Source organism: Callorhinus ursinus, unplaced genomic scaffold (assembly GCF_003265705.2).
Source record: "Callorhinus ursinus isolate GAN/ISIS: 27379988/994484 unplaced genomic scaffold, GSC_fseal_2.0 scaffold13, whole genome shotgun sequence".
Classification (NCBI taxonomy): Eukaryota; Metazoa; Chordata; class Mammalia; order Carnivora; family Otariidae; genus Callorhinus; species Callorhinus ursinus.
The window spans coordinates 45482961-45499777 of NW_027397075.1; the positions used below are offsets into that span (position 1 = coordinate 45482961).

Here is a 16817-nt window from a genome sequence, read left to right on the forward strand (position 1 = left end):
GGGACGCTGGCAGAGCGGCGGGGGCGCGAGGTGGCCGGGCCGCGGGCGTTCTCGGCCCGGGTGGGAGCTGCTCGACGTGAGGCGCACGTCCTGTCTGGGTGGTTAAGGTGGAAGGTGAGCGCTGTCCGGAGAGTTTGCGGGGAAACCCACCTCCGCGCCCCCTCCTCCCGGTTCCCCCCTGTTCTTGGGGAACCGGGCGAGGGCCTGGACAGGGCAGCTGGAGATACCCAAGCGGTGAGGGCAGAGGAGGAGAGGAGAACAGACGTTGCTGCTGTTCCAGCGGGAGAGGAACGCTGCTCCCCGACACCCCTCTTCCCACCGCCTCCCGGGGGGGGGGGGGCAGGATCTTGGGAAGAAGAGAAGTTCTTATGCCCTCCCACTAGGCCCCAGCCATGCCACCGGACTTAAGGCCTTCTTGGCCCTACTTGGGTGGTCGGGCTGGCTCATAGGGAAAACCTGTGACCACATAATTTCAGAGCAGATCTCCACCTCAGACTTTCAAAGTTCTGAGTATTAACGAGTTCTGAGGGTGTTGTTAATACGCCCCTCCTTTCTCGCTGGCATGACCCCTAAATCTGGGTTTTGAATACTTGTTAAGTGGGTTTTACACCTTTTTGAGGGAGTAGTGAGGTAGCGGCGCCCCTACCTAGCATTCCCTTCCGTTCCTGTCACCCTCAACCCCAACCCCACCTACAATTCAAGGAGATCGTGGGGTTTGCGCTTCAGTCTGTCCAGGAACTGGCTGTTGCAGGCTCTTTGTGAAGGTGAGGAATCTCTAGACTGCAGGCTGAATATACGGTTACAGGGTTCCACCAATGTGTTAATTTCTTAAACTGGATTGGTTCACCCATTCATTCAACAAACCTGGTATTGAGCTTCTACTCTGTGCTGGGAAAACAGGATACAAAGACACTTAAACAAGCTCTAACTGCAGCCTCCTGGAGGAAACCCACAGGCTGATCATGAATTACAACATAGTGAGGGAGAAGTGCTGTGAGAGGCAGGGAAGGCTTGGTTCTGGAGATGAGGGGTAAGGTGTGCCCTGAGTTTATAGGGCTAAGGGAGTGCTTACCTGCAGGAGTGATTAGGAGAGTGCATTCCAGGTAGAAGAAACAGCTTGTGCAAAATGAGTCATCCAAAAAAAACCTCAAAAATCTAGCTATTTGGGGTACGATAGATCGATGATAGAGAGATAACAGAAATTAAACTAGAAGCATATTACCCACTTATGGGAGCCAGGTGTTTCCAGAGGAGCATAGGTCTCTCTTTTTGGACACACCTCCATGTCTGATGCTGTTTCTACAAGCAGCAGTTGTGTGACCATCTAAATTTTAATTGGCACTAATTGGCCCATGCCTGTTTTCATTAGAATGCACTTGATTCCCTTTGAAAGAGGCACTTGACAGCAGTTGGCCATAATACTGCAGCATTCCAGAACCTCGCATTAAAGTTGCTTATCTTTTGGTGACGGGGTTAAAAGCTTGTGCCGTGGAAATGATAGCCTTAGTGAGTGGGAGCTGCGCAGCGTGATGCTCTTTCGCCTAATCCACATGGGTGGCCATGATGTGCAGAACGAGTCCATGGACGGGTCAGTGTGTTTGTTACTGTTTTCTCTACGTTTAAACGTCGTTATTGCTTTTGTAAGGTTGTGAGGATTACTTTTCGTCCCTCTGAAACTTGATAAAAACAGAATCTCTTGTTGTAGCCTGATGGTCCAGGATTCAGCAGATCCTGCCTAGAAAGGTTCCTTATGAGGCAGAAGCTTTCTGTACGTGGGTTGCCTTTCAAGGTTGCCTCTTCGCTGGGCTGAAGTGGGGTTGTAGTAGTATTCACAGTGGCTGAGTCCTGGCTGAGGTGGCAGAGGTCCAGCCTCTGTGAGCCTCAGGCCAGTACATTGGAGCAGAAAGAGTACAATGTGGGGTGTTTATCTAAGCCCCTACACAAACACCTTCTCTTATCTCAAGAACAGCCCCTTGACAGGAGTTTTATTGGAGGTATAGGCCCTGCATGGCTGAAGGGAAGCTCTCGTTCTTGCTAATCCCCCTGCTTACCCAGCTTCCATCATTGGCTTAAACACAGTTATTATTCACACTTTAGTTATTCAGGTTTGTGCATACTGTGTGGGCCGGACAGCTGTCATGGGAAGAGAACAGTCAGATTCTTTTAATATGGAAGAACCTAAAGAATCCAGAGAAAAAGAATTTTTAGGAGAATTTGTGTTTGGCCTGAATGGATAGACCGGGATCAAAAACTAGGAGGATTTTTTTTCCCCCCTAATGTCCTCCCTCCTTATTAAGGGTTTCTGGTTTTTTTTTGCTCCAGGGAAGCAAACATAAACCCTTTGATTGCACGGTGTAGCCCACCTGAGTTCCATATGCTTGTTCTTTTTCACCTGCTGTGTTGCATTTGAACTTCTTTGTCACCAAGGGCCTTGTAGAATTCGAACTCATTCTAAGCCTCAGAGCTGTGCTGTGCACTTTGTTAGAGATAAGGCCAGGGGAAGAGATAAGATGAAATACGTAATTAGCCAGTTAAATCATTACTGCTTGGGCCGAATCAAAAAGAACGAGGGAAAACAAGTTTTGGTAAAGAAGAGATGAAAACGAATGTTTGAAATAAGACTTTGTGATCTCCCCTTGCTGATTGAATTTACCCTGCCCTGTCTGAGCCCCATGGAGTGCTTCTGGAGCAGGCCAAGCGGGGTGTAGCAAGTTCTCCAACTTTCCTGTCTAGCATTGTGCTGGAGCAGGGGATCCAGCTTTGGGAAAAGTTTGAAATGTAGCTAGGTTTGAATTCCAGCTCCACCACTTTTTCACTGGGTAATGTTGGACAAACTTTGCAGTCCTTTGGAGTCTCAATTCTCTCATCTACAAAGTGGGGCCCAGGAGCATCTAACTTTGCCAGCATATCTGCGGAGAATTCAGTGGAATGCTGTATGTTACCCTCCCGACACAGTGCCTCGCACAGAGTAGGTGTTGGGTCAAGAATGGCTATTTATATGTTTGAGGAGCTATATGTGGTCATGAATGTGCTCTTTGTGTGGGTCATTTTTTTTCCAGCAGCCTAAATTCACATGCATTGCCAACATACACATAAAGCTTTGTCTTTGACCTTTTTTTTTTTTTTTTTTTTTTTTTGGTCTGTTGGCTCAAAGAAAACTTGTTGGCTGGCAGTTTTCATGTGGCCCCTCTATAGGAGGAGATTGAGAATTGCATGCTCAGACAGTAGGGAAGCTTGGGGAGGAAAAGCCACTTAGAGAAGGGCAGAGAAAAGGATCCTTTGCCCTGTGTGCCACTTACTATATAACAAGGGTCTGGCGCTAATATAAAGATCCTTGTATTTCTAATGTTGGGATCCAGTTAATTAAAGAATGTTAAGAATAAATCTGCCTGCTTTTAGCAAGAATGCAAAAGGTAGCCAATCTTCACAAAGGAGTGTCTTTGCAGCCTTGATTTCTTTCCTTCTTTGAAGCCCAAATACACTTCTAGTGTAATGTCAGCCTCTGGTCTCTTGAACTTTAATGTTGCCTTTCGTCTGAGAAGCCTAAAGTATTTGACAAACATTAACTCATTGATCTTCATATCACCCTCCCAACAGGAGGGATTGTTAAAAGAAAGGGACAGCTTGGAAAAAACGTCATTAGAGCAGGTTCATAGTATGTAAGATGTGTTCTTGAAGCAGAACGGGTTCTTACAGCCAAGAATCCCCAATGTGGACTGCATGCAGGCGGGGAGGTCATGAGAGTGAGTACCCCTTGGAGAGGTCAGGGGGAGAAAGCCTAGGAAAAATGCAGATCTGGTTGCGATTTTTGCACTACGAGGGTGAGGAAGTCCCTGTTCCCCAGACCAGCCATGCCTTTGCCATATATTATATGCACACTGATTATGAAAATAATCTCTGAATTATTTATAATTGTGAATGGGAGGATATGAGGCAATGCTTGTGGATGAGGACTTGAAGTAGCTGGGGATAAAAGGTAATAGTGGCTCCTTGTGGGCTGGGGGTGGTTATGGGTCTAAGTTGCACTATAAATGGCAATTAACATTGTTTTAATTTCCTTTCTCTTTTGCTTGTTGGTTCTGTATTTCTTGGCTTGGTTTTGTTTTGCTCTCCCGTCAAGCTTTTGTTTGACTTGTCTGGTGGTCCTTGCTCCTGGAAAAAACATATTGTGACCATTCTTAGATCAATTTCATGTATAAAGTTTGATACGTGGGTGATTTAGCTTAGTTCCTTAGGGGACTAAATAAGGCCCAGCTCAAGGGTTTTGTTCTGAGCCTGGTCAGTTAGCTTGACCCAGAGGCCTATCGCATATCCAGAGGTCCCGTAACCCTAGGCAGCCATCCCCACAAATGCTTGATGTTGGGAGGTTGATGAGAAAATGAGAAAGAGATTGGCCGGTGGTGTGATGTGCTCTGACGAGCAGAACATCTTCTTCGCATTTGTGATGTTTGATATTTTAGTACTGAACCATATATGCTAAATTAGGAAGCTCTACTGCGTGGGCCACTGACTCGATCTAATTTGCCTTACAGATTTTTAGCTCACAGGGAAGACTCCCTCTGTTTTGAAAATTAGCAAAAGTTCCCAATGCTTTATCCTTTACCTACCCTCTACTTAGACTTAATGTCCTCAAGTCTTTGGAAGTCCATTTCCTGGGAATTCTTTTTTTCATACTCCTTTGTATTCAGGTAATGGGGGGCAGTAGCTAGGGCAGTGGATCTGAAACTTTAGTGGGTATCAGAATCACCCAGAGGGCTGTTAAAACACAGAGTACTATTCTCCACGCCCACTCCGGCTTCTGAGTCAGTAAGCTTGGGGTGGGGTTTGGGAATTTGTGTTTCTAAGGAGCTCCCAGGTGATTCTAATAATCCTGGTCCTTGACCAACTACATTTTGAGAATCACAGAGCTAAGGAGTCCATCCACCTCTGTCCTCAGGCTCTTATGGTAGTCACTTAAGGTTTTTACTACACTGGCTTGAATGATCCTGTTCCTGGTTAGTTTTAGAGCTCAGGAGAGGCCGGGAGTCACTCACTCAGCCCTCGTCAGGCCCATGAGAGCATGAACGACATGTTTCCATTTCAGTGGATCTGCTTGGTTATCATCGCCATTCCAGACCCCTCCGCTTGGTTCCAAACAGTTGGGTTTATCTGGTATTTCTGTCTGTTTGGGTCTCCAAATTCCACCTGTCTCAAACTGAGCTCCCTAATTTCTTGCCACAAAATGTGCTGTTTCTATATTTCCTGTCTGAGTCAGTGACCCTGCCATCTGTTGAGTTAGCTGCTGAAACCAGGCACTTGGGGTTCTTTTCAACAAGTCATTCTCAGCACCCCTTAGCTTCTACCTGCAAACGTCAGTCAGGAAGCCTACCAGTCTTTAGACCCTCTAACATATCTTTAGTTTGCTCTGTACCCTCCATCCTCACTCCCTCTTGGGAATTGTTCAAGAGCTTCAGAGGCTGCCTATCCTATATTCCTCTACTCTTTCCTCTCTCTGAGGTTTATTTATTTATTTATTTTTTACAGTCTTTAATAATATTTAAATTCTTTTGATTCTTATTACCTGCATGATAAAGCTTCTTTAACCCCTGACTCCCTTCCCATTATCTCCTGCTCTTTCTGTCCATGTTAGTGCCCTAACACTTGGTGGTGGTGAATTCTCCTGTCTTTGTTACACTCCCACCCAGACCAACCTGTCCCCTTTGCTGCCTGCTTAGCCCCTGCACATTCAACTAAAGCTTCACCTTCCCTGACATTCCTTTCTTTATAGTCCCAAAGCACTTTGCACTTATATGTTGGTGAGCTATGTCTCATCTTATATATGCTTATCTCCTTATCTCTTCTACTAAGTTAATAAGCCTTTCCACCAGTAATCACATTGACTTGGTTCAGAATTAGAATTTTCCACCCTATACGGATGTTGGATAGCAGTAGCCATGGCTTATATGTATCATTGCTGACTCTATCCCCGGGTTTGTAGTGCTTGAAGTGCTTTCATTAAATTTTTTAATGACCCTATGAAGTGGGTACAATTACTATTTCTATTTTTCAAAGAATGGAATGGAGTTTTTATTATTTAGTCTCTAATAGGTTCAGTGCTCTGGGAAAATTACATCATGTTAATGACTGTATGTGATTTTTGAAAATTAAACAGGTATCGGTGTGCTATTTATTATACACATGTAATTTGTTCACTTGAGATGGATCACATCCCTAAGTTGTTTTCTGAAGTTACTGACACTTTGGTTCTTAATATTATTTTGCTTTACTTGGGAACTTTTAAAAAATGTGATAATTTTTTCCCCTCATTTTTCAAACCTAGGGAACCTTGCAGATCAAGGGAGTATACATATCACAGAAGGATTAAGTAGCAGGAACATTTGGAGGACAAGGCATAAGACAAAATTGTTTTTGCAGGTTTAGATACATTGATTAGAATATGCTTAACTTCCTTTATGCGTTTTGTACCTTATATTAAAGAGGAAGAGGCAGAATTACTCATTATTCAACCTCTGGGTTACTTTTTTATTTTTTTTTAAGATTTTTATTTATTTATTTGAGCGAGAGAGCACAAGCAGGGGGAGCAGCAGAGGGAGAGGAAAAGCAGACTTCCCGCTGAGCAGGGAACCCGATGTGGGGCTCGATCCCAGGACCCTGAGATCATGACCTGAGCTGAAGACAGCCGCTTAATGGACTCAGTCACCCAGGCTCCCCTGGGTTACTAGTTTTTAAAGTGAGAGGGAGACCCTCCATGACGCTGTGTCCCAGCAGATTCGCCAGCCTGCCCTTAACCAAGACAGCCTGTTCTGCATATAGGACTATAATCAGCAATGATATCATTGATGTTATCCCCCAAATCACAAGTTTGGCTGTTGCCATTATTTTAGTTCCCAAGTAAAGGGGATTAAGGCAGATTTCATGGTCATGAAAGTGAATTTATTATGAATTACGTGTACACACCATACACACTTCATCTTGATATTTAAGGTTCTCCGCAAATAATCCCCCATGTGGCCCTCTGATTTCTTCAGATTTATGTCCCCCAGGGTTTTGCCCAAGCTGCAGCTGTTTCCTGAACAGGCCCAATAATTTTTTCCACCTCTAGTTATGCTGTTCCCCTGCCCAGGAATCCTCCCACTCAGCATTGCTTGTCAAAACTGTCCCTTGAGACCCACCTTAAATCCCACCTCTCTGGGCAGCCTTCCCCATTGTCACTCCCTGGTCAGGTCCTCCTGCCCCTTTGCTCCTGGCCCTTACCAGGTTGGGCTTTGTGCCCTGGCCGATCCGCCTCATTACCCTCATCGGTGTCGGCCCGGGCCTGTCACTTCTGTCCACATCCTGCCTCAGGCTTCACTGGGCATGGTTCATTCAGGCCTACCTCCTCCTTGCCCCACGAACGCCCTCCAAGGCGGAGGCTGCCCCTTCTCTCTTCATTATGACAGTCCTTCAGTGACGACAGCTCTCTCCACACCTTTTGTCAGCTGTCCCACTGCTTCCAGTGTGGAGGCCAGTCTACCCCCACACCACAGAGTTTTGTTTTAAACACGTCTGATATTTTCTCTCTCCTGCTCCGAATCTGTCTTGCCACCTTATGTTGTTTGGAGATGCTTGTGTCTGTAGTAAAAGCATCAGCAAATGACAGAAGGATAAACACCCAAATACAGGGGGTATGTGGGGGAAAGGGGTGGGTGAGGGCTGAGATGTGGGTGTGGTTTTATTGCTTCCCCCCCCCCCCCAAGCTGGGCGGTGGGAACGTATGTGTTTACTATATTCTCCTGTAGTCTAAAATACCTAATTTAGGGGCGCCTGGGTGGCTCAGTGGGTTAAGCATCTGCCTTCGGCTCAGGTCATGATCCCAGGGTCCTGGGATGGAGCCCCGCATCGGGCTCCCTGCTCGGCAGGGAATCTGCTTCTTCCTCTCCCTCTGCCCCCTCTCCAACTTGTGCTCTCTCTCTCCGAATAAATAAATAAAATCTTTAAAAAATTAAATAAAATATATAAAATATGTATTATATATAAAAATATGTAAATATATAAAAAACACACAAAATGGCCCACGCTGAAATGCAGACTCCGTAGCAGAGCATTCGAGACTCGCAGGCTCTTGTTCCCCCCACCCTGACTGGCACCCCTGCCTCTCTTAGCTCCCTGTCACCCTTCCGCAAACCTTTCTCACAGCTGAAATCATGGGCGTCCACTCCTGCTGTTACTGTTACTCTTCCCTTAAATTCTTTTTCACACCTGGTCACATAATCTTCTCCGCCTCTGTTTTTTAACGTCTAGTCTGATTTTTATGTCTTTGTAGATGTTTTGTTTGACTTGTCCCTGTGATCCTTAGGAGAGTTCATTGTCACTTGATCTGCCTTCCTGTCTTACCTCACCCATTCTTTAGGAATATGCCTCGCGTTGTGTCCCGTTCACTTGTTCCTCTACCTCCCCAAAGTGGTGAGCTCTTCCTGCGTGTGTTTTGTGATTTGTTTATCTTTGGGGTCTGGGCACCTGCTGCAGAGTAACAGATTGTGGGAATTGTTGCATACTAGAGGTAAGGTTAATGTTTTTAATTGAAGTCATGTTTTCTTATTTTATTTAAAAAAATTTTTTATTAAGGTTTTATTTATTTGTCAGAGAGAGACGCAGCGAGAGGGAACACAAGCAGGGGGAGTGGGGGAGGGAGAAGCGGGCTTCCCGCTGAGCAGGGAGCCCGATGCGGGGCTCGATCCCGGGACCCTGGGATCATGACCTGAGCCGAAGGCAGACGCTAACGACTGAGCCACCCAGGCGCCCCCATGTTTTCCTATTTTAAAGTATTTCTACCCCCCGCAAAAAAAAAACAACCTTCAAAGCAAATTGAAGGGACTATCTCTTGGACTCAATATCTGACACGTAGGCTGTAAATGAAATGGATTTACACATGGATTTCCTAAATCAAACCCAGTTGTTTTAACAAGAAATAATTTCTTCCACTTTTCCCATTTGCCTGCTGGTGGTGGGTGATGGTTTGCTGCTTTCAGGTTGTTTCCGGTTTTTTAGCCCCTGGCCCCTCCCCCATCACCGTGGAGCATGGTGGTGGTTTCTGCAGTGGCCTTGCAGGGGGTGTGTTGAGGCTGGGTTTGGAAGGCGATCTGGGCTGTGAAGTGGTACCACTTATTGTAAGGGTGACTTCTGCCATCAACACTTAACTTGCTCCGGGATGGAGAAGTGACACCTCCATTTAGAGAAGAGGCAGCTGAGTTTATTTTCAGACGTGTCCCACTGCAGAGCTATAATAACCGTAATGAAGGAGGATTATGCTGAATTAGGTTTATGAAGGGTGTACTAGTCTGTTACCAGGGTCAGTGGTGACAGCTCAAGCCAGCAATTAGGTTTCATTAAGGATTCCGACAGGCAATTAGCATTCACTTCTGCCCATGGAATCCTATGATCTATTAAACATATTCTTTTTCCTTATACATTTTGTAAAATGTGCTTTAGATGATAAAGGTAACACATTTTTTTAGACATGCACAGGTCTGCAAATTATCATTTGAAAAATGGGGCTGACTTTTAGGACCCCCTTGTTTAAATCTGTGAGTGACCCTAACATTCTGGGTAGATTGTCCTGTTTTAGAATCTATACATTTTTAAATTTATAGATTCTTTTATTCAAAGGCAAGAAATTTGTTATGGACTATGATATAATGATGTGATTTCGGAGGGAAAAATGTGTGACTGATATGACACGAATTAACACTCAAAAATAATGAGATGACACCTACGGATCTTAATGACATTCTTTAGAAAATTATTGTTTTGCTTAAGAGGCATCTAAAAATAAAGGCTGGAAAGGATGAATTGTGCTCTGCTTCTACGGAGCAGCTGTTTGGTTGTTTTGAAAATGAGGCTTATTTTCCAAGGGCTAGGTTAGGTACAAGTGTGTATTTCATGTCCCTTCATCCTGATGAAAGCATTTAGGCATTTTAGCCTAGCTGCGAGTATGAAGTGATGTTTACACTAAGTTATTCAAAGGAATTTCTCCCCTCCCCCCTTCTTCCTCCTCCAGTCCTTTCTCCTCCCTTCTTTCTCCCTCCCTGTATAATAAATTGTCTTCATTTGGAGGCTTCTGATGGGTTAATTGCTATATATGTATTCAAGATTGATATTTATCAGGGATGATAAAAGGGAGAAATGGACAACGCACAGCACATCAGGCCAGAAACTCAGTGCAAGATCTGTAAAGAATGTCTGTTTCCCTGGGATAATTAGACTCTCTCCCTATCATGTGATTCTCAATTCATATTACTATTTTTCTCATTTGTAGACTGGTAAAATGATAATAATGGCTGAGCATAGCAGTTTGAAATCTGTGTACGTGAGTGTATTAAAGACTCCAAGAAGTCTTGCAGTAAACAAAATGTGTCAAAGCTGAATTCATTTTAGTAGGACCTGTTATTTTTATTTGATTTTATGGGACATATGTAATCTCAAGGGACACTGATATTATATAGAATACTTTCTAGAGAAAGTTTGGTTTACAAGGTCCCTGGAATAGAGACGTCATGTTTGTTGTCCTTAAGAAACTCAACATAAATTAGAGAGTATAGTGACTTGGATTATTAAGATGGGTAAATATTAAAAATCTTCATTTGCAGACCAGACTCACTTTGTTGTTGTTGTTGTTGTTTTGTTTTTAATTGGATTTTTCTTGGAAGGGCGGGAGCACATAAGAGCAAGTTTAAGGGGCGCCTGGGTGGTTCAGTTGGTTAAGCGGCTGTCTTTGGTTCAGGTCATTGTCCTGCGGGCCTGGGATCCACCTGCATTGGGCTCCCTTCCCAGGGAGTCTGCTTCTCCCTCTGCCCCCTCCCCCGCTTGTGCTCTCTCTCTCACTTGCGCGCTCTCTCAAATAAATAAAGAAAATCTTAATAAAATACTCAAAAAATAGGAAGAGCAAGTTTAAAACAGAGTATCAGGAACCTTCACAAAACTGAATTTCCGGGAAAGTTTTAGGGACAGTAAACATTTCATCTAATTTTACGTATTTATACAGTGAAGAGTAATAATTCAGATTACATTTGTGGCATGACGGGAACCTCATCCTTCAAAGATAGGTTTAGGCACACTCAGTAGTCCCATCTCATTGAGGCCAGAAGCTGTGGTTAATATGGGCACTCCTAAAAAACCTTGGTTCTCCAAATTCTGGCAATCAGCCGCCCTCCCCTCCTCCCCCTTGCTTATGCTACTGCCAAGAAGAGAGGCAGACTGACGAGGTAGCAAACCGTTGAGGGCTTTAGAAATGTCACTGCATTCATTTTATTAATAGCTGCCACTGTTTAAGTTGTTTTGTGTAACTGGGCATTTTTAACGCAGGCATTTTGACTATAATATGAACAGTTTTCCCTCTACTGTGGCCCCTTTATTACCTCAAGCTAATTTGCTCCATATCCCCTTCATCAATGTTTCCTACCCCCATTTCTGACCTTTGACAAAGCAGAGCTTTATGTATGGAAACTACTTTCCCTCTACAACCTTTAAACTCATAACGATCTTATGAAAGAGAGATTATTTTTATCCATAGCTTATCCCCGGGAAATAAGAGAGTTAAAGAGATTATTGGTGAAAGTCTTGTTGCAGCTAGTCAGTGGGGGAAGTGGGATTTGAACCCATTCTCTCTGACCCAGTGGCTCAAGTGCTTAATGCAACACGAGGCCCAGACGTCTATGCAGGTCCGCAACATCTGCGCTTCCTCCCTTCCTCCTCCTCTCTTTCCTTTTGTCCATCCATTGGTTTCTTTAATAAATGGCTTTTGATGTTTTTGAAGAGGGGGGATTCCTTCTGTGGTCATAATCTTCAAAGTAACAAGCAACTAATAATGTAGCTGCTGGCCACGTATGACCGTTTGGCATTTGAAATGTGCCCCATTTGAGTTCAGACATGCTGTAGGTATCAAACACGTATCAGACTTAGCAGACTTCGTACAAAAAAAGGAAAAAAGAATGTAAAAAGAATGGAATATTTTTAAATTGATTACATGTTGAAATAATATTTCGGACATATTGAGTTGAATAAAGTCCATTATTAAAATTAACTTCTTCTGTTTTGCTTTTTAATGTGACCACTAGAAAATTAAAAATTACCTATGTGGCTTGCATTTGTGGTCCACATTATATTTCCTTTGGGGCAGCACTATTACAGATGGTTATCAGACTATTCCTGGGAGCCCTGGTTCAGAGGGATGCCTCAGAGCGTTGGGGACCGGTGGATAGAGACAAGAATTAACAATAGTTATTGGTGATGGTAAGAAGCAAGGTTGATGACACCTTAGATGACCGCCAGACAGAGACCAATATTAGCTGGCATTTATTTACTACTTAGGGTGTGCAAGTACTTTGTCAAGCACTTTAGTGGATTATGGTTTTGATCCTTACAACAACTCTGAAGTAAGTAATCGCACAGACTTATTTTGTTAGATGAGCAAACCAGGGCTTAGACAGGCTACGGCACAAGATCCTACAACTAGTAAATACTAGTTTACTGTGTAACACCATTGGCATGCAAATACTAGTAAATGACGGAGCTGAGTGTCAGATCTGGGCGTGAATCCAGAGCATGTACTTGTAACCACTCTGCATCACTGCCTCCCAAAGGCAAAAGAGAAAACATTACCTGGAATGGATCCATAGCAGTGCTTTATTGTCTGTGGGGTGGGGGTTGGGGCACACATTCTCCTGCACTGGCAGATGTCATCTCTCTTAGGGAATATAGTACAACAATTGATGTTCCTGAGAATGGCCTCAAGTTAGCAAGAAATGGTGAAATTATGCCTGATAGAATATACTTCATTTACTAGTCCAAGGTTGCCTTAGTTAGGAAATATTGACCAGAAATTGATTTTAGAAACTTTAAGGGCGCCTGGGTGGCTCAGTCAGTTAAGCGTCCGACTCTTGATTTCTGGTCAGGTTATGATCTCAGGGTCCTGAGATCAAGCCCCGCGTCAGGCTCTGTGCTGAGTTTGGAGCCTGCTTGAGATTCTTTCTCTCTGGGTGCCTCTGCCCCTGCCCCACTCACACATGCGTGCGTGCTCGCTCTCGCTCGCTCCCTCTCTCTCTCAAAAAAAAAAAAAAAAAAAAAAAAAACCAACCCACAACCCAGTGCTTTAAGCCCACTTCAGATTGCTTTTTAACTGAGAGTCATTGATGTATTTCATAGCAAGGACAGGTTTTGTAAATATAAGTATTAAATCTGTCTCCCCTCAAAATAACTACAACTTTAAAAAACATGGTAAAAGTCTACCAACCAGGTCTATTTCCAGCTATTTAAAATTTTTCATATTTTTCTAGTGTTCCTAAGTAGATATATTTTTATAGTTTTATGTACTCCTTCACATATATACATCTTTCATACTTATTTAATAATTGGTATTTAGTGTATCTACATGTAATAAATATACTACAATTACCTTTATTTTTTTATTACTGAAAATACATACATTTCTTGCTATCCCATAGAAGATGGTAGTGAGGATCTTCACATTAATATCTTATTTTTGTTGAATTTATTTTAGGATAAATGTCTGTGAGAATTGCTTGTTATCATTTTTTGTGATGCTTAAATCCTACAAACGGAATTTCAAACATAGCTCATGAAGACTAATTGAAAGGTAACACAACTTTATTTTCAGATGCTGATATTCTTTGAGCCTTTTTTTTTTTTTTTTGCACAATGTTTGATGCCTAGGGAGTGGATTATCCCAGCAAATAAGTCTTGCTTTTTGTCTGTGGTTTTTCTTTTCTTATAGTTCCCTTTGTTATAGTCTGACAAAAGGATTTGATGAGCCCTAAATTGATAATATTCAAAGGCTGGATAATAACCCTTACACTAGATTCACTTTTTGGCATAAGTGTTCACTAATCCTTACATCATTTAATGCAGAAAAAAGGCATGTTGGAATTATTGCTGTTATGAATATGATATGTATAGAATTATTGAAAATATGTTTACATAAAGGTAGCATTTAAAAAGGAATTTAAGGTATATATATATGTACATGCTTCATTGATAAGAAATAAGTGTAAACTATTACATAATTCTACATTAATTCTGGTACTTGTTGGCCTGCCTTATTTTGTCTTGATATCATCAGTATCTGCTTCTTATTCTTGTCTTCTACTTTTTAGCAAGCTTTTTTTCAAGTATTTTCCTATAGCTTGCCACATTTTGATGACTACTGTATTTTCACAGTTCTTGCTATGGTAACATCTTAGTGGCTTAAAGCAGCAAGCATTTGTTTTTTTGTCCACGTTATGTGAGTGCCGTGGATGTGCCACAGCTCTTGGTGGCTTGACTGGGCGTGGTGCTGTTCCACTGTCTTCTCATTCGGAAACCCAGGCTAAAGGACAGCCCCCATCTGGGACATGCTGTTCTCACGGCTAAGCGCAGGAATATGGTGAGAAGCATGCAGTCCCATTTAAAGCCACTGCACGGAGGTGGCAAATATGTTGTCGCCCATGTCCAGTTTGCCAAAGTGTATTGTCATGTGGCCAAGCCTAAAACCCAATGGGTTAGGGACCTACACTCACCCCACAGGATTCCCGGGCAAGTCACTGGGGCGTGGAGGGGTACATTACAGGAAGGGAGCAAAGGGTTGGGATCAATAATCCCATCTTCTATGCCATCATTGACTTAACTGTTCCCTTATGGTTTGGTATTTGGATTGTTTCCAGTTTTAACAGTCATAAATAGCATTGTTACAGACATTGTTGAACAAATTACATTTATTTACTTGGAGATTATTTTCTTGGGATGTAGTTTCCAAAGTAGGCTATCTGAGTCAGAGAGCATGAATTGCTTGTGGATCTTGTTACACGCGGCCAGATTGCTCTCTAGAAAGACTCTCAGTTTATAGTGCCGTCATTAATACTGAAGTATACAACTTTCCTTATATTCTGCTCGTGCTGGGTTTTGAAGTTTTCATTTTGTTGGTTTCATCATTGTTTACAGTTTGATTTTTGCAATTACTAATGGTATTTTAAAACAAACTTTCAGAACAAGTTTTATTGGTATTCGTCTATTTAGTTGAATAAAACAGTAAAACAATCTATAATTTTCTCTCCCGGGTTCTGAAAGCCGTTGTAAAAAAAAGTGCTAATTTTCATGCTCTCTTTGTCTCCTTGGTCTCATATTTTTCTGAGTAGACTATCTTAAATACATCTTTATCCTTATGTTAAAATGGTGACAAAAGTAAAAAGAAAACATATATTTGATTTGAGGTTTTATAACTTTCATCTTTGAATCAAGTCATACTAGTAATTACTAGGAACTAGGGAAATGGCTGAACCTACTTTGCAAGTGTCATGTTGCCTGCTGGGTACACTTGTGTTTGCCTTCTGCTTAGAAATAGTGGTATCTAGACCTACCCATGAATATCCTTGGTTATATTTCTTCATGTAAGGCTCTGAGGTCTCACAGCAAATGCAAGAAGACTTGCAGAGCAGATAAAAGAAATCCTTAAGCCACTCAATCCAGAAGTCCATAGACACGGAGAGAGTGTTGGGATGGGAAGTGGTGCTGGGATTTGGGAATGATAGACATTCTTCCCTCTAGAGTGCAAATGCCTCCCACCTCATTTAGCAGAGGAATGTCAAAAATCCTCTGAACTAAGGAACCCATTCTCTGTGTTTTTAGACACAGCCTGGTAAAGCTTGTAAGAAATATTACAGCTCAGTGGGAAGCAAGTCCAAGTGTGGGAGAAGCAAGATGATGTGTGAACCAGACATCTGTGTGTGAAACAGTTTATTTGAACAGTAGTAGTTGCTGGCTGCAGAGTGTTAAAAGTATACAAGCATTTAGGATGTTAATAGTGTGAATATTAAGACTCAGGCTAATGCTGAAGATGAAGGAATTTGAATAGATTTGCTATGAAAGTCTTTGGGTTTTGTTCCTGAAATGATTTCTTATTTCAGTTTAAGTTCCTTCTGTGTAAGTCTTCTGGGAATTCTTTGCAAATTTCTTTGGAAGACGAGGACTCCTTGGTTTATGAAGTTTTGATTTTGTAATAGGCAAATCGTTCGGGAAAACTGGATTCTGAGGCTCAAAGTAAGTGAGACTGAGGATACTTTATGTTAGTACAGAAGAAACCAGCTAATTACAGAAACTTTTAAAAAATCCACGCAAACAGGATGCTGGTTTGTACTGAATCATCATTACATATCTAGATTGATTATAGATATAGATATAGATATATATAGATATAGATATTGATTATAGATATAGATTATAAAAAGATTACTACTGAGCTTTTCTTGAAGGTTGTCATGCACATGGTAAATTTTTTTTTGTTTTTGTTTTTTTTTTAAGATTTTGTTTATCTTTGTGAGAGTGAGCATGAGCGCAAGAGCCCAAGGCCGGGAGTGGGGTGGTAGGAGCAGAGGGAGAAGCAGACTTCCCACTGAGCAGCCAGCCTGATGTCAGACTCGATCCCAGGACCCTGGGATCATGACCTGAGTTGAAGGCAGACGCTTAACTGACAGCTACCCAGGCCCTCCATGGTAAATGTTTTCTTAAGCTGCTTATAGTTTTAAAGACAAAAGAAGTTCTTGCACCTGCTGTGTGTTCTGCTTCACTGAATATGCTGTGTTTGGGAGAGTTGCGGCTAAGGGTATAAAATGTATTATATGTGTATATGGCTTTCAGGTCTGGTTTGATGCCCCATCCCCCATGGGACCCTGTACAGTGTTGCCCCAAATCAGTGTTACTCTGTCCACCCCCCAGTACTTTCTTCCTCCTGTTCCATTTTACTTTCCTGCAAGCCTGAATGTTGGCCTATGGGCTGAAATGTCCTTCCGCCC

General features: G+C 42.6%; 1 protein-coding gene across 3 annotated transcripts in view; it reads left to right on the forward strand.

The window, feature by feature from the left end:
* PTPN14 (protein tyrosine phosphatase non-receptor type 14) overlaps positions 1-16817 on the forward strand; it is a 174984-nt gene that overhangs the window by 254 nt on the left and 157913 nt on the right. The gene's annotated exons all lie outside the window — the stretch shown is intronic.